Raw genomic sequence first — 18,300 nt, 5'->3', positions numbered from 1 at the left:
TGAGAGGACTCCAAGAGGCAGATGTCCATGGAAAGAGCCTCTCACGACAGCAGGAAGGTTGGATATTTCAAGATGGCAACATTTCCTGTCCAACGTCCTCACGTCCCGAATGCTCCCAAACGCTCAAAAGCCTCACACCGGGCAAGCCCTCACCGGGTAGATCTCTGGCTCCCAGTTAAAATCAAATCCTGAGCATGCTAGCGCTACGATCAAAGAGAGAGGAGAGGGTTAGAGAGCTGCTATCTTGGTAAAGGCCTGAAACTGCTAGTTCCCAAGAGGGTCTGCACTTTCAGTTATGACTGACTGTGAGACGAGAAGATGAAGATTTTCTGCACCCAGCATACATTGCAGCATGCTTAGGCAAATGAGGAGCGAGACCCACCAATCCCTCGCCACTTCGCTGAAAGCTCCTCCTCTGCATAAAGAGAACACTTTTACAAGGGAGCAGAGTGGCGCAGCGGAAGCGTGCTGGGCCCATAACCCAGAGGTCGATGGATCGAAACCATCCTCTGCTATAATATTTCTTGTTTTTTCTTCTGAGGACCAATCTGTCATTTCCACGCTACCAGCAAGGAAAAGCGCAGGCTTGTGCTAGCTATGTGAGAAAAGACTTCTCAACTATCTGTCTCTGCTGAAATACAAGAGAGTGATCGCCAAAGGATCAACCCCATACTTTGAAAGTAAAGATACCCAATTATAAGCATAAATGACTGGTTGCACCGTCACACGTTTTTCTGGGCATGCTTTGAATGTCATTCTTGCCTTTTCGTTCTGCTCTTATCATTCTCCTGGGCATTTAATGGAAGGCACTCTCTTTCTCTTCGCTGCTTTGCTTCCAATGCTGCCTAAATATGTTCATTTCCACTATTTGTACTACTGCTTTCCATTTCTTCTCTTCTGCACAGATTTGGCCTTGGTTTCAATCCCCAGTTCCTTACCCTCTACAAGAAACTTTCTACTGCTTTTCATGTTGGTATCTAAACCAAATGCACTATTGAAACTGGTGCAAGATAGTCATTGAACTCGGGGTTGTAATCTTTAGAACCGAGAGCACCCACATCATAGGGCGTTGGTGGTATAGTGGTGAGCATAGCTGCTTCCCAAGCAGTTGACCCGGGTTCGATTCCCGGCCAATGCAGTGCAAATTTTTATATGTTCTCCAAGCAGGATTTGTTTTAATGCAACATGTCACAAAACGGAAATATCATGAACAGATTAATAAGACGTTAAATTAAAAAAAAAATGAAATACTTAGGCAGGCATCTCGATCGCCCCATCTGCGACATTCATTGTCCTATTAGATGCTATTTTCCAAAAAGCAGAGTCACCACTCACATGTGCTGGTAATAAATATGTTGCGGGCGGTAGACAATGAAAGGGCTGAACCCCGACCAGACATTCTAACTCTAGCATCTCTATATTAAAAAGCATTTCTAGGCAATATCTAGCATGTGAATAAAAGTAGGCAAGATCCACCGATGAATCTGGCAAAAGTCCCCAACGATTTTGTGCACACTTGTTCTCTCACCTGAATGCAGCGCCACCTTGTAGCCATCGGATGTAACTGCAGCTCACAAAATGTTATATCAGAGAGCAAGTTGAGAGGACTCCAAGAGGCAGATGTCCATGGAAAGAGCCTCTCACGACAGCAGGAAGGTTGGATATTTCAAGATGGCAACATTTCCTGTCCAATGTCCTCACGTCCCGAACGCTCCCAAACGCTCAAAAGCCTCACACCGGGCAAGCCCTCACCGGGTAGATCTCTGGCTCCCAGTTAAAATCAAATCCTGAGCATGCTAGCGCTAGGATCAAAGAGAGAGGAGAGGGTTAGAGAGCTGCTATCTTGGTAAAGGCCTGAAACTGCTAGTTCCCAAGAGGGTCTGCACTTTCAGTTATGACTAACTGTGAGACGAGAAGATGAAGATTTTCTGCACCCAGCATACATTGCAGCATGCTTAGGCAAATGAGGAGCGAGACCCACCAATCCCTCGCCACTTCGCTGAAAGCTCCTCCTCTGCATAAAGAGAACACTTTTACAAGGGAGCAGAGGGGCGCAGCGGAAGCGTGCTGGGCCCATAACCCAGAGGTCGATGGATCGAAACCATCCTCTGCTATAATATTTCTTGTTTTTTCTTCTGAGGACCAATCTGTCATTTCCACGCTACCAGCAAGGAAAAGCGCAGGCTTGTGCTAGCTATGTGAGAAAAGACTTCTCAACTATCTGTCTCTGCTGAAATACAAGAGAGTGATCGCCAAAGGATCAACCCCATACTTTGAAAGTAAAGATACCCAATTATAAGCATAAATGACTGGTTGCACCGTCACACGTTTTTCTGGGCATGCTTTGAATGTCATTCTTGCCTTTTCGTTCTGCTCTTATCATTCTCCTGGGCATTTAATGGAAGGCACTCTCTTTCTCTTCGCTGCTTTGCTTCCAATGCTGCCTAAATATGTTCATTTCCACTATTTGTACTACTGCTTTCCATTTCTTCTCTTCTGCACAGATTTGGCCTTGGTTTCAATCCCCAGTTCCTTACCCTCTACAAGAAACTTTCTACTGCTTTTCATGTTGGTATCTAAACCAAATGCACCATTGAAACTGGTGCAAGATAGTCATTGAACTCGGGGTTGTAATCTTTAGAACCGAGAGCACCCACATCATAGGGTGTTGGTGGTATAGTGGTGAGCATAGCTGCTTCCCAAGCAGTTGACCTGGGTTCAATTCCCGGCCAATGCAGTGCAAATTTTTATATGTTCTCCAAGCAGGATTTGTTTTAATGCAACATGTCACAAAACGGAAATATCATGAACAGATTAATCAGACGTTAAATTAAAAAAAAAATGAAATACTTAGGCAGGCATCTCGATCGCCCCATCTGCGACATTCATTGTCCTATTAGATGCTATTTTCCAAAAAGCAGAGTCACCACTCACATGTGCTGGTAATAAATATGTTGCGGGCGGTAGACAATGAAAGGGCTGAACCCCGACCAGACATTCTAACTCTAGCATCTCTATATTAAAAAGCATTTCTAGGCAATATCTAGCATGTGAATAAAAGTAGGCAAGATCCACCGATGAATCTGGCAAAAGTCCCCAACGATTTTGTGCACACTTGTTCTCTCACCTGAATGCAGCGCCACCTTGTAGCCATCGGATGTAACTGCAGCTCACAAAATGTTATATCAGAGAGCAAGTTGAGAGGACTCCAAGAGGCAGATGTCCATGGAAAGAGCCTCTCACGACAGCAGGAAGGTTGGATATTTCAAGATGGCAACATTTCCTGTCCAATGTCCTCACGTCCCGAACGCTCCCAAACGCTCAAAAGCCTCACACCGGGCAAGCCCTCACCGGGTAGATCTCTGGCTCCCAGTTAAAATCAAATCCTGAGCATGCTAGCGCTAGGATCAAAGAGAGAGGAGAGGGTTAGAGAGCTGCTATCTTGGTAAAGGCCTGAAACTGCTAGTTCCCAAGAGGGTCTGCACTTTCAGTTGTGACTGACTGTGAGACGAGAAGATGAAGATTTTCTGCACCCAGCATACATTGCAGCATGCTTAGGCAAATGAGGAGCGAGACCCACCAATCCCTCGCCACTTCGCTGAAAGCTCCTCCTCTGCATAAAGAGAACACTTTTACAAGGGAGCAGAGTGGCGCAGCGGAAGCGTGCTGGGCCCATAACCCAGAGGTCGATGGATCGAAACCATCCTCTGCTATAATATTTCTTGTTTTTTCTTCTGAGAACCAATCTGTCATTTCCACGCTACCAGCAAGGAAAAGCGCAGGCTTGTGCTAGCTATGTGAGAAAAGACTTCTCAACTATCTGTCTCTGCTGAAATACAAGAGAGTGATCGCCAAAGGATCAACCCCATACTTTGAAAGTAAAGATACCCAATTATGAGCATAAATGACTGGTGGGACCGTCACACGTTTTTCTGGGCATGCTTTGAATGTCATTCTTGCCTTTTCGTTCTGCTCTTATCATTCTCCTGGGCATTTCATGGAAGGCACTCTCTTTCTCTTCGCTGCTTTGCTTCCAATGCTGCCTAAATATGTTCATTTCCACTATTTGTACTACTGCTTTCCATTTCTTCTCTTCTGCACAGATTTGGCCTTGGTTTCAATCCCCAGTTCCTTACCCTCTACAAGAAACTTTCTACTGCTTTTCATGTTGGTATCTAAACCAAATGCACCATTGAAACTGGTGCAAGATAGTCATTGAACTCGGGGTTGTAATCTTTAGAACCGAGAGCAACCACATCATAGGGCGTTGGTGGTATAGTGGTGAGCATAGCTGCTTCCCAAGCAGTTGACCCGGGTTCGATTCCCGGCCAATGCAGTGCAAATTTTTATATGTTCTCCAAGCAGGATTTGTTTCAATGCAACATGTCACAAAACGGAAATATCATGAACAGATTAATCAGACGTTAAATTAAAAAAAAAATGAAATACTTAGGCAGGCATCTCGATCGCCCCATCTGCTACATTCATTGTCCTATTAGATGCTATTTTCCAAAAAGCAGAGTCACCACTCACATGTGCTGGTAATAAATATGTTGCGGGCGGTAGACAATGAAAGGGCTGAACCCCGACTAGACATTCTAACTGTAGCATCTCTATATTAAAAAGCATTTCTAGGCAATATCTAGCATGTGAATAAAAGTAGGCAAGATCCACCGATGAATCTGGCAAAAGTCCCCAACGATTTTGTGCACACTTGTTCTCTCACCTGAATGCAGCGCCACCTTGTAGCCATCGGATGTAACTGCAGCTCACAAAATGTTATATCAGAGAGCAAGTTGAGAGGACTCCAAGAGGCAGATGTCCATGGAAAGAGCCTCTCATGACAGCAGGAAGGTTGGATATTTCAAGATGGCAACATTTCCTCTCCAACGTCCTCACGTCCCGAACGCTCCCAAACGCTCAAAAGCCTCACACCGGGCAAGCCCTCACCGGGTAGATCTCTGGCTCCCAGTTAAAATCAAATCCTGAGCATGCTAGCGCTACGATCAAAGAGAGAGGAGAGGGTTAGAGAGCTGCTATCTTGGTAAAGGCCTGAAACTGCTAGTTCCCAAGAGGGTCTGCACTTTCAGTTATGACTGACTGTGAGACGAGAAGATGAAGATTTTCTGCACCCAGCATACATTGCAGCATGCTTAGGCAAATGAGGAGCGAGACCCACCAATCCCTCGCCACTTCGCTGAAAGCTCCTCCTCTGCATAAAGAGAACACTTTTACAAGGGAGCAGAGTGGCGCAGCGGAAGCGTGCTGGGCCCATAACCCAGAGGTCAATGGATCGAAACCATCCTCTGCTATAATATTTCTTGTTTTTTCTTCTGAGGACCAATCTGTCATTTCCACGCTACCAGCAAGGAAAAGCGCAGGCTTGTGCTAGCTATGTGAGAAAAGACTTCTCAACTATCTGTCTCTGCTGAAATACAAGAGAGTGATCGCCAAAGGATCAACCCCATACTTTGAAAGTAAAGATACCCAATTATAAGCATAAATGACTGGTTGCACCGTCACACGTTTTTCTGGGCATGCTTTGAATGTCATTCTTGCCTTTTCGTTCTGCTGTTATCATTCTCCTGGGCATATAATGGAAGGCACTCTCTTTCTCTTCGCTGCTTTGCTTCCAATGCTGCCTAATTATGTTCATTTCCACTATTTGTACTACTGCTTTCCATTTCTTCTCTTCTGCACAGATTTGGCCTTGGTTTCAATCCCCAGTTCCTTACCCTCTACAAGAAACTTTCTACTGCTTTTCATGTTGGTATCTAAACCAAATGCACCATTGAAACTGGTGCAAGATAGTCATTGAACTCGGGGTTGTAATCTTTAGAACCGAGAGCACCCACATCATAGGGCGTTGGTGGTATAGTGGTGAGCATAGCTGCTTCCCAAGCAGTTGACCCGGGTTCAATTCCCGGCCAATGCAGTGCAAATTTTTATATGTTCTCCAAGCAGGATTTGTTTTAATGCAACATGTCACAAAACGGAAATATCATGAACAGATTAATCAGACGTTAAATTAAAAAAAAAATGAAATACTTAGGCAGGCATCTCGATCGCCCCATCTGCGACATTCATTGTCCTATTAGATGCTATTTTCCAAAAAGCAGAGTCACCACTCACATGTGCTGGTAATAAATATGTTGCGGGCGGTAGACAATGAAAGGGCTGAACCCCGACCAGACATTATAACTCTAGCATCTCTATATTAAAAAGCATTTCTAGGCAATATCTAGCATGTGAATAAAAGTAGGCAAGATCCACCGATGAATCTGGCAAAAGTCCCCAACGATTTTGTGCACACTTGTTCTCTCACCTGAATGCAGCGCCACCTTGTAGCCATCGGATGTAACTGCAGCTCACAAAATGTTATATCAGAGAGCAAGTTGAGAGGACTCCAAGAGGCAGATGTCCATGGAAAGAGCCTCTCACGACAGCAGGAAGGTTGGATATTTCAAGATGGCAACATTTCCTGTCCAATGTCCTCACGTCCCGAACGCTCCCAAACGCTCAAAAGCCTCACACCGGGCAAGCCCTCACCGGGTAGCTCTCTGGCTCCCAGTTAAAATCAAATCCTGAGCATGCTAGCGCTAGGATCAAAGAGAGAGGAGAGGGTTAGAGAGCTGCTATCTTGGTAAAGGCCTGAAACTGCTAGTTCCCAAGAGGGTCTGCACTTTCAGTTATGACTGACTGTGAGACGAGAAGATGAAGATTTTCTGCACCCAGCATACATTGCAGCATGCTTAGGCAAATGAGGAGCGAGACCCACCAATCCCTCGCCACTTCGCTGAAAGCTCCTCCTCTGCATAAAGAGAACACTTTTACAAGGGAGCAGAGGGGCGCAGCGGAAGCGTGCTGGGCCCATAACCCAGAGGTCGATGGATCGAAACCATCCTCTGCTATAATATTTCTTGTTTTTTCTTCTGAGGACCAATCTGTCATTTCCACGCTACCAGCAAGGAAAAGCGCAGGCTTGTGCTAGCTATGTGAGAAAAGACTTCTCAACTATCTGTCTCTGCTGAAATACAAGAGAGTGATCGCCAAAGGATCAACCCCATACTTTGAAAGTAAAGATACCCAATTATAAGCATAAATGACTGGTTGCACCGTCACACGTTTTTCTGGGCATGCTTTGAATGTCATTCTTGCCTTTTCGTTCTGCTCTTATCATTCTCCTGGGCATTTAATGGAAGGCACTCTCTTTCTCTTCGCTGCTTTGCTTCCAATGCTGCCTAAATATGTTCATTTCCACTATTTGTACTACTGCTTTCCATTTCTTCTCTTCTGCACAGATTTGGCCTTGGTTTCAATCCCCAGTTCCTTACCCTCTACAAGAAACTTTCTACTGCTTTTCATGTTGGTATCTAAACCAAATGCACCATTGAAACTGGTGCAAGATAGTCATTGAACTCGGGGTTGTAATCTTTAGAACCGAGAGCACCCACATCATAGGGTGTTGGTGGTATAGTGGTGAGCATAGCTGCTTCCCAAGCAGTTGACCTGGGTTCAATTCCCGGCCAATGCAGTGCAACTTTTTATATGTTCTCCAAGCAGGATTTGTTTTAATGCAACATGTCACAAAACGGAAATATCATGAACAGATTAATCAGACGTTAAATTAAAAAAAAAATGAAATACTTAGGCAGGCATCTCGATCGCCCCATCTGCGACATTCATTGTCCTATTAGATGCTATTTTCCAAAAAGCAGAGTCACCACTCACATGTGCTGGTAATAAATATGTTGCGGGCGGTAGACAATGAAAGGGCTGAACCCCGACCAGACATTCTAACTCTAGCATCTCTATATTAAAAAGCATTTCTAGGCAATATCTAGCATGTGAATAAAAGTAGGCAAGATCCACCGATGAATCTGGCAAAAGTCCCCAACGATTTTGTGCACACTTGTTCTCTCACCTGAATGCAGCGCCACCTTGTAGCCATCGGATGTAACTGCAGCTCACAAAATGTTATATCAGAGAGCAAGTTGAGAGGACTCCAAGAGGCAGATGTCCATGGAAAGAGCCTCTCACGACAGCAGGAAGGTTGGATATTTCAAGATGGCAACATTTCCTGTCCAATGTCCTCACGTCCCGAACGCTCCCAAACGCTCAAAAGCCTCACACCGGGCAAGCCCTCACCGGGTAGATCTCTGGCTCCCAGTTAAAATCAAATCCTGAGCATGCTAGCGCTAGGATCAAAGAGAGAGGAGAGGGTTAGAGAGCTGCTATCTTGGTAAAGGCCTGAAACTGCTAGTTCCCAAGAGGGTCTGCACTTTCAGTTGTGACTGACTGTGAGACGAGAAGATGAAGATTTTCTGCACCCAGCATACATTGCAGCATGCTTAGGCAAATGAGGAGCGAGACCCACCAATCCCTCGCCACTTCGCTGAAAGCTCCTCCTCTGCATAAAGAGAACACTTTTACAAGGGAGCAGAGTGGCGCAGCGGAAGCGTGCTGGGCCCATAACCCAGAGGTCGATGGATCGAAACCATCCTCTGCTATAATATTTCTTGTTTTTTCTTCTGAGAACCAATCTGTCATTTCCACGCTACCAGCAAGGAAAAGCGCAGGCTTGTGCTAGCTATGTGAGAAAAGACTTCTCAACTATCTGTCTCTGCTGAAATACAAGAGAGTGATCGCCAAAGGATCAACCCCATACTTTGAAAGTAAAGATACCCAATTATAAGCATAAATGACTGGTGGGACCGTCACACGTTTTTCTGGGCATGCTTTGAATGTCATTCTTGCCTTTTCGTTCTGCTCTTATCATTCTCCTGGGCATTTCATGGAAGGCACTCTCTTTCTCTTCGCTGCTTTGCTTCCAATGCTGCCTAAATATGTTCATTTCCACTATTTGTACTACTGCTTTCCATTTCTTCTCTTCTGCACAGATTTGGCCTTGGTTTCAATCCCCAGTTCCTTACCCTCTACAAGAAACTTTCTACTGCTTTTCATGTTGGTATCTAAACCAAATGCACCATTGAAACTGGTGCAAGATAGTCATTGAACTCGGGGTTGTAATCTTTAGAACCGAGAGCAACCACATCATAGGGCGTTGGTGGTATAGTGGTGAGCATAGCTGCTTCCCAAGCAGTTGACCCGGGTTCGATTCCCGGCCAATGCAGTGCAAATTTTTATATGTTCTCCAAGCAGGATTTGTTTCAATGCAACATGTCACAAAACGGAAATATCATGAACAGATTAATCAGACGTTAAATTAAAAAAAAAATGAAATACTTAGGCAGGCATCTCGATCGCCCCATCTGCTACATTCATTGTCCTATTAGATGCTATTTTCCAAAAAGCAGAGTCACCACTCACATGTGCTGGTAATAAATATGTTGCGGGCGGTAGACAATGAAAGGGCTGAACCCCGACTAGACATTCTAACTGTAGCATCTCTATATTAAAAAGCATTTCTAGGCAATATCTAGCATGTGAATAAAAGTAGGCAAGATCCACCGATGAATCTGGCAAAAGTCCCCAACGATTTTGTGCACACTTGTTCTCTCACCTGAATGCAGCGCCACCTTGTAGCCATCGGATGTAACTGCAGCTCACAAAATGTTATATCAGAGAGCAAGTTGAGAGGACTCCAAGAGGCAGATGTCCATGGAAAGAGCCTCTCACGACAGCAGGAAGGTTGGATATTTCAAGATGGCAACATTTCCTGTCCAATGTCCTCACGTCCCGAACGCTCCCAAACGCTCAAAAGCCTCACACCGGGCAAGCCCTCACCGGGTAGATCTCTGGCTCCCAGTTAAAATCAAATCCTGAGCATGCTAGCGCTAGGATCAAAGAGAGAGGAGAGGGTTAGAGAGCTGCTATCTTGGTAAAGGCCTGAAACTGCTAGTTCCCAGGAGGGTCTGCACTTTCAGTTATGACTGACTGTGAGACGAGAAGATGAAGATTTTCTGCACCCAGCATACATTGCAGCATGCTTAGGCAAATGAGGAGCGAGACCCACCAATCCCTCGCCACTTCGCTGAAAGCTCCTCCTCTGCATAAAGAGAACACTTTTACAAGGGAGCAGAGGGGCGCAGCGGAAGCGTGCTGGGCCCATAACCCAGAGGTCGATGGATCGAAACCATCCTCTGCTATAATATTTCTTGTTTTTTCTTCTGAGGACCAATCTGTCATTTCCACGCTACCAGCAAGGAAAAGCGCAGGCTTGTGCTAGCTATGTGAGAAAAGACTTCTCAACTATCTGTCTCTGCTGAAATACAAGAGAGTGATCGCCAAAGGATCAACCCCATACTTTGAAAGTAAAGATACCCAATTATAAGCATAAATGACTGGTTGCACCGTCACACGTTTTTCTGGGCATGCTTTGAATGTCATTCTTGCCTTTTCGTTCTGCTCTTATCATTCTCCTGGGCATTTCATGGAAGGCACTCTCTTTCTCTTCGCTGCTTTGCTTCCAATGCTGCCTAAATATGTTCATTTCCACTATTTGTACTACTGCTTTCCATTTCTTCTCTTCTGCACAGATTTGGCCTTGGTTTCAATCCCCAGTTCCTTACCCTCTACAAGAAACTTTCTACTGCTTTTCATGTTGGTATCTAAACCAAATGCACCATTGAAACTGGTGCAAGATAGTCATTGAACTCGGGGTTGTAATCTTTAGAACCGAGAGCACCCACATCATAGGGTGTTGGTGGTATAGTGGTGAGCATAGCTGCTTCCCAAGCAGTTGACCTGGGTTCAATTCCCGGCCAATGCAGTGCAAATTTTTATATGTTCTCCAAGCAGGATTTGTTTTAATGCAACATGTCACAAAACGGAAATATCATGAACAGATTAATCAGACGTTAAATTAAAAAAAAAATGAAATACTTAGGCAGGCATCTCGATCGCCCCATCTGCGACATTCATTGTCCTATTAGATGCTATTTTCCAAAAAGCAGAGTCACCACTCACATGTGCTGGTAATAAATATGTTGCGGGCGGTAGACAATGAAAGGGCTGAACCCCGACCAGACATTCTAACTCTAGCATCTCTATATTAAAAAGCATTTCTAGGCAATATCTAGCATGTGAATAAAAGTAGGCAAGATCCACCGATGAATCTGGCAAAAGTCCCCAACGATTTTGTGCACACTTGTTCTCTCACCTGAATGCAGCGCCACCTTGTAGCCATCGGATGTAACTGCAGCTCACAAAATGTTATATCAGAGAGCAAGTTGAGAGGACTCCAAGAGGCAGATGTCCATGGAAAGAGCCTCTCACGACAGCAGGAAGGTTGGATATTTCAAGATGGCAACATTTCCTGTCCAATGTCCTCACGTCCCGAACGCTCCCAAACGCTCAAAAGCCTCACACCGGGCAAGCCCTCACCGGGTAGATCTCTGGCTCCCAGTTAAAATCAAATCCTGAGCATGCTAGCGCTAGGATCAAAGAGAGAGGAGAGGGTTAGAGAGCTGCTATCTTGGTAAAGGCCTGAAACTGCTAGTTCCCAAGAGGGTCTGCACTTTCAGTTGTGACTGACTGTGAGACGAGAAGATGAAGATTTTCTGCACCCAGCATACATTGCAGCATGCTTAGGCAAATGAGGAGCGAGACCCACCAATCCCTCGCCACTTCGCTGAAAGCTCCTCCTCTGCATAAAGAGAACACTTTTACAAGGGAGCAGAGTGGCGCAGCGGAAGCGTGCTGGGCCCATAACCTAGAGGTCGATGGATCGAAACCATCCTCTGCTATAATATTTCTTGTTTTTTCTTCTGAGAACCAATCTGTCATTTCCACGCTACCAGCAAGGAAAAGCGCAGGCTTGTGCTAGCTATGTGAGAAAAGACTTCTCAACTATCTGTCTCTGCTGAAATACAAGAGAGTGATCGCCAAAGGATCAACCCCATACTTTGAAAGTAAAGATACCCAATTATAAGCATAAATGACTGGTGGGACCGTCACACGTTTTTCTGGGCATGCTTTGAATGTCATTCTTGCCTTTTCGTTCTGCTCTTATCATTCTCCTGGGCATTTCATGGAAGGCACTCTCTTTCTCTTCGCTGCTTTGCTTCCAATGCTGCCTAAATATGTTCATTTCCACTATTTGTACTACTGCTTTCCATTTCTTCTCTTCTGCACAGATTTGGCCTTGGTTTCAATCCCCAGTTCCTTACCCTCTACAAGAAACTTTCTACTGCTTTTCATGTTGGTATCTAAACCAAATGCACCATTGAAACTGGTGCAAGATAGTCATTGAACTCGGGGTTGTAATCTTTAGAACCGAGAGCAACCACATCATAGGGCGTTGGTGGTATAGTGGTGAGCATAGCTGCTTCCCAAGCAGTTGACCCGGGTTCGATTCCCGGCCAATGCAGTGCAAATTTTTATATGTTCTCCAAGCAGGATTTGTTTCAATGCAACATGTCACAAAACGGAAATATCATGAACAGATTAATCAGACGTTAAATTAAAAAAAAAATGAAATACTTAGGCAGGCATCTCGATCGCCCCATCTGCTACATTCATTGTCCTATTAGATGCTATTTTCCAAAAAGCAGAGTCACCACTCACATGTGCTGGTAATAAATATGTTGCGGGCGGTAGACAATGAAAGGGCTGAACCCCGACTAGACATTCTAACTGTAGCATCTCTATATTAAAAAGCATTTCTAGGCAATATCTAGCATGTGAATAAAAGTAGGCAAGATCCACCGATGAATCTGGCAAAAGTCCCCAACGATTTTGTGCACACTTGTTCTCTCACCTGAATGCAGCGCCACCTTGTAGCCATCGGATGTAACTGCAGCTCACAAAATGTTATATCAGAGAGCAAGTTGAGAGGACTCCAAGAGGCAGATGTCCATGGAAAGAGCCTCTCATGACAGCAGGAAGGTTGGATATTTCAAGATGGCAACATTTCCTCTCCAACGTCCTCACGTCCCGAACGCTCCCAAACGCTCAAAAGCCTCACACCGGGCAAGCCCTCACCGGGTAGATCTCTGGCTCCCAGTTAAAATCAAATCCTGAGCATGCTAGCACTACGATCAAAGAGAGAGGAGAGGGTTAGAGAGCTGCTATCTTGGTAAAGGCCTGAAACTGCTAGTTCCCAAGAGGGTCTGCACTTTCAGTTATGACTGACTGTGAGACGAGAAGATGAAGATTTTCTGCACCCAGCATACATTGCAGCATGCTTAGGCAAATGAGGAGCGAGACCCACCAATCCCTCGCCACTTCGCTGAAAGCTCCTCCTCTGCATAAAGAGAACACTTTTACAAGGGAGCAGAGTGGCGCAGCGGAAGCGTGCTGGGCCCATAACCCAGAGGTCAATGGATCGAAACCATCCTCTGCTATAATATTTCTTGTTTTTTCTTCTGAGGACCAATCTGTCATTTCCACGCTACCAGCAAGGAAAAGCGCAGGCTTGTGCTAGCTATGTGAGAAAAGACTTCTCAACTATCTGTCTCTGCTGAAATACAAGAGAGTGATCGCCAAAGGATCAACCCCATACTTTGAAAGTAAAGATACCCAATTATAAGCATAAATGACTGGTTGCACCGTCACACGTTTTTCTGGGCATGCTTTGAATGTCATTCTTGCCTTTTCGTTCTGCTGTTATCATTCTCCTGGGCATTTAATGGAAGGCACTCTCTTTCTCTTCGCTGCTTTGCTTCCAATGCTGCCTAAATATGTTCATTTCCACTATTTGTACTACTGCTTTCCATTTCTTCTCTTCTGCACAGATTTGGCCTTGGTTTCAATCCCCAGTTCCTTACCCTCTACAAGAAACTTTCTACTGCTTTTCATGTTGGTATCTAAACCAAATGCACCATTGAAACTGGTGCAAGATAGTCATTGAACTCGGGGTTGTAATCTTTAGAACCGAGAGCACCCACATCATAGGGCGTTGGTGGTATAGTGGTGAGCATAGCTGCTTCCCAAGCAGTTGACCCGGGTTCAATTCCCGGCCAATGCAGTGCAAATTTTTATATGTTCTCCAAGCAGGATTTGTTTTAATGCAACATGTCACAAAACGGAAATATCATGAACAGATTAATCAGACGTTAAATTAAAAAAAAAATGAAATACTTAGGCAGGCATCTCGATCGCCCCATCTGCGACATTCATTGTCCTATTAGATGCTATTTTCCAAAAAGCAGAGTCACCACTCACATGTGCTGGTAATAAATATGTTGCGGGCGGTAGACAATGAAAGGGCTGAACCCCGACCAGACATTATAACTCTAGCATCTCTATATTAAAAAGCATTTCTAGGCAATATCTAGCATGTGAATAAAAGTAGGCAAGATCCACCGATGAATCTGGCAAAAGTCCCCAACGATTTTGTGCACACTTGTTCTCTCACCTGAATGCAGCGCCACCTTGTAGCCATCGGATGTAACTGCAGCTCACAAAATGTTATATCAGAGAGCAAGTTGAGAGGACTCCAAGAGGCAGATGTCCATGGAAAGAGCCTCTCACGACAGCAGGAAGGTTGGATATTTCAAGATGGCAACATTTCCTGTCCAATGTCCTCACGTCCCGAACGCTCCCAAACGCTCAAAAGCCTCACACCGGGCAAGCCCTCACCGGGTAGATCTCTGGCTCCCAGTTAAAATCAAATCCTGAGCATGCTAGCGCTAGGATCAAAGAGAGAGGAGAGGGTTAGAGAGCTGCTATCTTGGTAAAGGCCTGAAACTGCTAGTTCCCAAGAGGGTCTGCACTTTCAGTTATGACTGACTGTGAGACGAGAAGATGAAGATTTTCTGCACCCAGCATACATTGCAGCATGCTTAGGCAAATGAGGAGCGAGACCCACCAATCCCTCGCCACTTCGCTGAAAGCTCCTCCTCTGCATAAAGAGAACACTTTTACAAGGGAGCAGAGTGGCGCAGCGGAAGCGTGCTGGGCCCATAACCCAGAGGTCGATGGATCGAAACCATCCTCTGCTATAATATTTCTTGTTTTTTCTTCTGAGAACCAATCTGTCATTTCCACGCTACCAGCAAGGAAAAGCGCAGGCTTGTGCTAGCTATGTGAGAAAAGACTTCTCAACTATCTGTCTCTGCTGAAATACAAGAGAGTGATCGCCAAAGGATCAACCCCATACTTTGAAAGTAAAGATACCCAATTATAAGCATAAATGACTGGTGGGACCGTCACACGTTTTTCTGGGCATGCTTTGAATGTCATTCTTGCCTTTTCGTTCTGCTCTTATCATTCTCCTGGGCATTTCATGGAAGGCACTCTCTTTCTCTTCGCTGCTTTGCTTCCAATGCTACCTAAATATGTTCATTTCCACTATTTGTACTACTGCTTTCCATTTCTTCTCTTCTGCACAGATTTGGCCTTGGTTTCAATCCCCAGTTCCTTACCCTCTACAAGAAACTTTCTACTGCTTTTCATGTTGGTATCTAAACCAAATGCACCATTGAAACTGGTGCAAGATAGTCATTGAACTCGGGGTTGTAATCTTTAGAACCGAGAGCACCCACATCATAGGGCATTGGTGGTTTAGTGGTGAGCATAGCTGCTTCCCAAGCAGTTGACCCGGGTTCGATTCCCGGCCAATGCAGTGCAAATTTTTATATGTTCTCCAAGCAGGATTTGTTTTAATGCAACATGTCACAAAACGGAAATATCATGAACAGATTAATCAGACGTTAAATTAAAAAAAAAATGAAATACTTAGGCAGGCATCTCGATCGCCCCATCTGCTACATTAATTGTCCTATTAGATGCTATTTTCCAAAAAGCAGAGTCACCACTCACATGTGCTGGTAATAAATATGTTGCGGGCGGTAGACAATGAAAGGGCTGAACCCCGACCAGACATTCTAACTCTAGCACCTCTATATTAAAAAGCATTTCTAGGCAATATCTAGCATGTGAATAAAAGTAGGCAAGATCCACCGATGAATCTGGCAAAAGTCCCCAACGAGTTTGTGCACACTTGTTCTCTCACCTGAATGCAGCGCCACCTTGTAGCCATCGGATGTAACTGCAGCTCACAAAATGTTATATCAGAGAGCAAGTTGAGAGGACTCCAAGAGGCAGATGTCCATGGAAAGAGCCTCTCACGACAGCAGGAAGGTTGGATATTTCAAGATGGCAACATTTCCTGTCCAATGTCCTCACGTCCCGAACGCTCCCAAACGCTCAAAAGCCTCACACCGGGCAAGCCCTCACCGGGTAGATCTCTGGCTCCCAGTTAAAATCAAATCCTGAGCATGCTAGCGCTAGGATCAAAGAGAGAGGAGAGGGTTAGAGAGCTGCTATCTTGGTAAAGGCCTGAAACTGCTAGTTCCCAAGATGGTCTGCACTTTCAGTTATGACTGACTGTGAGACGAGAAGATGAAGATTTTCTGCACCCAGCATACATTGCAGCATGCTTAGGCAAATGAGGAGCGAGACCCACCAATCCCTCGCCACTTCGCTGAAAGCTCCTCCTCTGCATAAAGAGAACACTTTTACAAGGGAGCAGAGGGGCGCAGCGGAAGCGTGCTGGGCCCATAACCCAGAGGTCGATGGATCGAAACCATCCTCTGCTATAATATTTCTTGTTTTTTCTTCTGAGGACCAATCTGTCATTTCCACGCTACCAGCAAGGAAAAGCGCAGGCTTGTGCTAGCTATGTGAGAATAGACTTCTCAACTATCTGTCTCTGCTGAAATACAAGAGAGTGATCGCCAAAGGATCAACCCCATACTTTGAAAGTAAAGATACACAATTATAAGCATAAATGACTGGTTGCACCGTCACACGTTTTTCTGGGCATGCTTTGAATGTCATTCTTGCCTTTTCGTTCTGCTCTTATCATTCTCCTGGGCATTTAATGGAAGGCACTCTCTTTCTCTTCGCTGCTTTGCTTCCAATGCTGCCTAAATATGTTCATTTCCACTATTTGTACTACTGCTTTCCATTTCTTCTCTTCTGCACAGATTTGGCCTTGGTTTCAATCCCCAGTTCCTTACCCTCTACAAGAAACTTTCTACTGCTTTTCATGTTGGTATCTAAACCAAATGCACCATTGAAACTGGTGCAAGATAGTCATTGAACTCGGGGTTGTAATCTTTAGAACCAAGAGCAACCACATCATAGGGCGTTGGTGGTATAGTGGTGATCATAGCTGCTTCCCAAGCAGTTGACCCGGGTTCGATTCCCGGCCAATGCAGTGCAAATTTTTATATGTTCTCCAAGCAGGATTTGTTTCAATGCAACATGTCACAAAACGGAAATATCATGAACACATTAATCAGACGTTAAATTAAAAAAAAATGAAATACTTAGGCAGGCATCTCGATCGCCCCATCTGCTACATTCATTGTCCTATTAGATGCTATTTTCCAAAAAGCAGAGTCACCACTCACATGTGCTGGTAATAAATATGTTGCGGGCGGTAGACAATGAAAGGGCTGAACCCCGACTAGACATTCTAACTGTAGCATCTCTATATTAAAAAGCATTTCTAGGCAATATCTAGCATGTGAATAAAAGTAGGCAAGATCCACCGATGAATCTGGCAAAAGTCCCCAACGATTTTGTGCACACTTGTTCTCTCACCTGAATGCAGCGCCACCTTGTAGCCATCGGATGTAACTGCAGCTCACAAAATGTTATATCAGAGAGCAAGTTGAGAGGACTCCAAGAGGCAGATGTCCATGGAAAGAGCCTCTCACGACAGCAGGAGGGTTGGATATTTCAAGATGGCAACATTTCCTGTCCAATGTCCTCACGTCCCGAACGCTCCCAAACGCTCAAAAGCCTCACACCGGGCAAGCCCTCACCGGGTAGATCTCTGGCTCCCAGTTAAAATCAAATCCTGAGCATGCTAGCGCTAGGATCAAAGAGAGAGGAGAGGGTTAGAGAGCTGCTATCTTGGTAAAGGCCTGAAACTGCTAGTTCCCAAGAGGGTCTGCACTTTCAGTTATGACTAACTGTGAGACGAGAAGATGAAGATTTTCTGCACCCAGCATACATTGCAGCATGCTTAGGCAAATGAGGAGCGAGACCCACCAATCCCTCGCCACTTCGCTGAAAGCTCCTCCTCTGCATAAAGAGAACACTTTTACAAGGGAGCAGAGTGGCGCAGCGGAAGCGTGCTGGGCCCATAACCCAGAGGTCGATGGATCGAAACCATCCTCTGCTATAATATTTCTTGTTTTTTCTTCTGAGGACCAATCTGTCATTTCCACGCTACCAGCAAGGAAAAGCGCAGGCTTGTGCTAGCTATGTGAGAAAAGACTTCTCAACTATCTGTCTCTGCTGAAATACAAGAGAGTGATCGCCAAAGGATCAACCCCATACTTTGAAAGTAAAGATACCCAATTATAAGCATAAATGACT

General features: G+C 45.0%; 8 non-coding genes across 8 annotated transcripts; all 8 read left to right on the top strand.

The window, feature by feature from the left end:
- The first annotated feature begins 1,066 nt into the window (after positions 1 to 1,066).
- TRNAG-CCC (transfer RNA glycine (anticodon CCC)) lies at positions 1,067 to 1,138 on the top strand. The gene has a single exon. It is a non-coding gene; the product is annotated as a tRNA-Gly (tRNA).
- Positions 1,139 to 4,264: 3,126 nt separating this feature from the next.
- On the top strand, positions 4,265 to 4,336 carry TRNAG-CCC (transfer RNA glycine (anticodon CCC)). The gene has a single exon. It is a non-coding gene; the product is annotated as a tRNA-Gly (tRNA).
- Positions 4,337 to 5,863: 1,527 nt separating this feature from the next.
- Positions 5,864 to 5,935, top strand: TRNAG-CCC (transfer RNA glycine (anticodon CCC)). The gene has a single exon. It is a non-coding gene; the product is annotated as a tRNA-Gly (tRNA).
- A 3,126-nt stretch (positions 5,936 to 9,061) lies between these two features.
- Positions 9,062 to 9,133, top strand: TRNAG-CCC (transfer RNA glycine (anticodon CCC)). Its single transcript has one exon. It is a non-coding gene; the product is annotated as a tRNA-Gly (tRNA).
- Positions 9,134 to 12,259: 3,126 nt separating this feature from the next.
- Positions 12,260 to 12,331, top strand: TRNAG-CCC (transfer RNA glycine (anticodon CCC)). The gene has a single exon. It is a non-coding gene; the product is annotated as a tRNA-Gly (tRNA).
- A 1,527-nt stretch (positions 12,332 to 13,858) lies between these two features.
- On the top strand, positions 13,859 to 13,930 carry TRNAG-CCC (transfer RNA glycine (anticodon CCC)). Its single transcript has one exon. It is a non-coding gene; the product is annotated as a tRNA-Gly (tRNA).
- Positions 13,931 to 15,457: 1,527 nt separating this feature from the next.
- Positions 15,458 to 15,529, top strand: TRNAG-CCC (transfer RNA glycine (anticodon CCC)). Its single transcript has one exon. It is a non-coding gene; the product is annotated as a tRNA-Gly (tRNA).
- A 1,527-nt stretch (positions 15,530 to 17,056) lies between these two features.
- Positions 17,057 to 17,128, top strand: TRNAG-CCC (transfer RNA glycine (anticodon CCC)). Its single transcript has one exon. It is a non-coding gene; the product is annotated as a tRNA-Gly (tRNA).
- Positions 17,129 to 18,300: the final 1,172 nt, after the last annotated feature.

Source organism: Triturus cristatus, chromosome 11, assembly GCF_964204655.1.
Source record: "Triturus cristatus chromosome 11, aTriCri1.1, whole genome shotgun sequence".
Taxonomy (NCBI): domain Eukaryota; kingdom Metazoa; phylum Chordata; class Amphibia; order Caudata; family Salamandridae; genus Triturus; species Triturus cristatus.
Note: the sequence above shows the minus strand (reverse complement) of the source record. Positions and strands in the feature narration are given on the sequence as shown.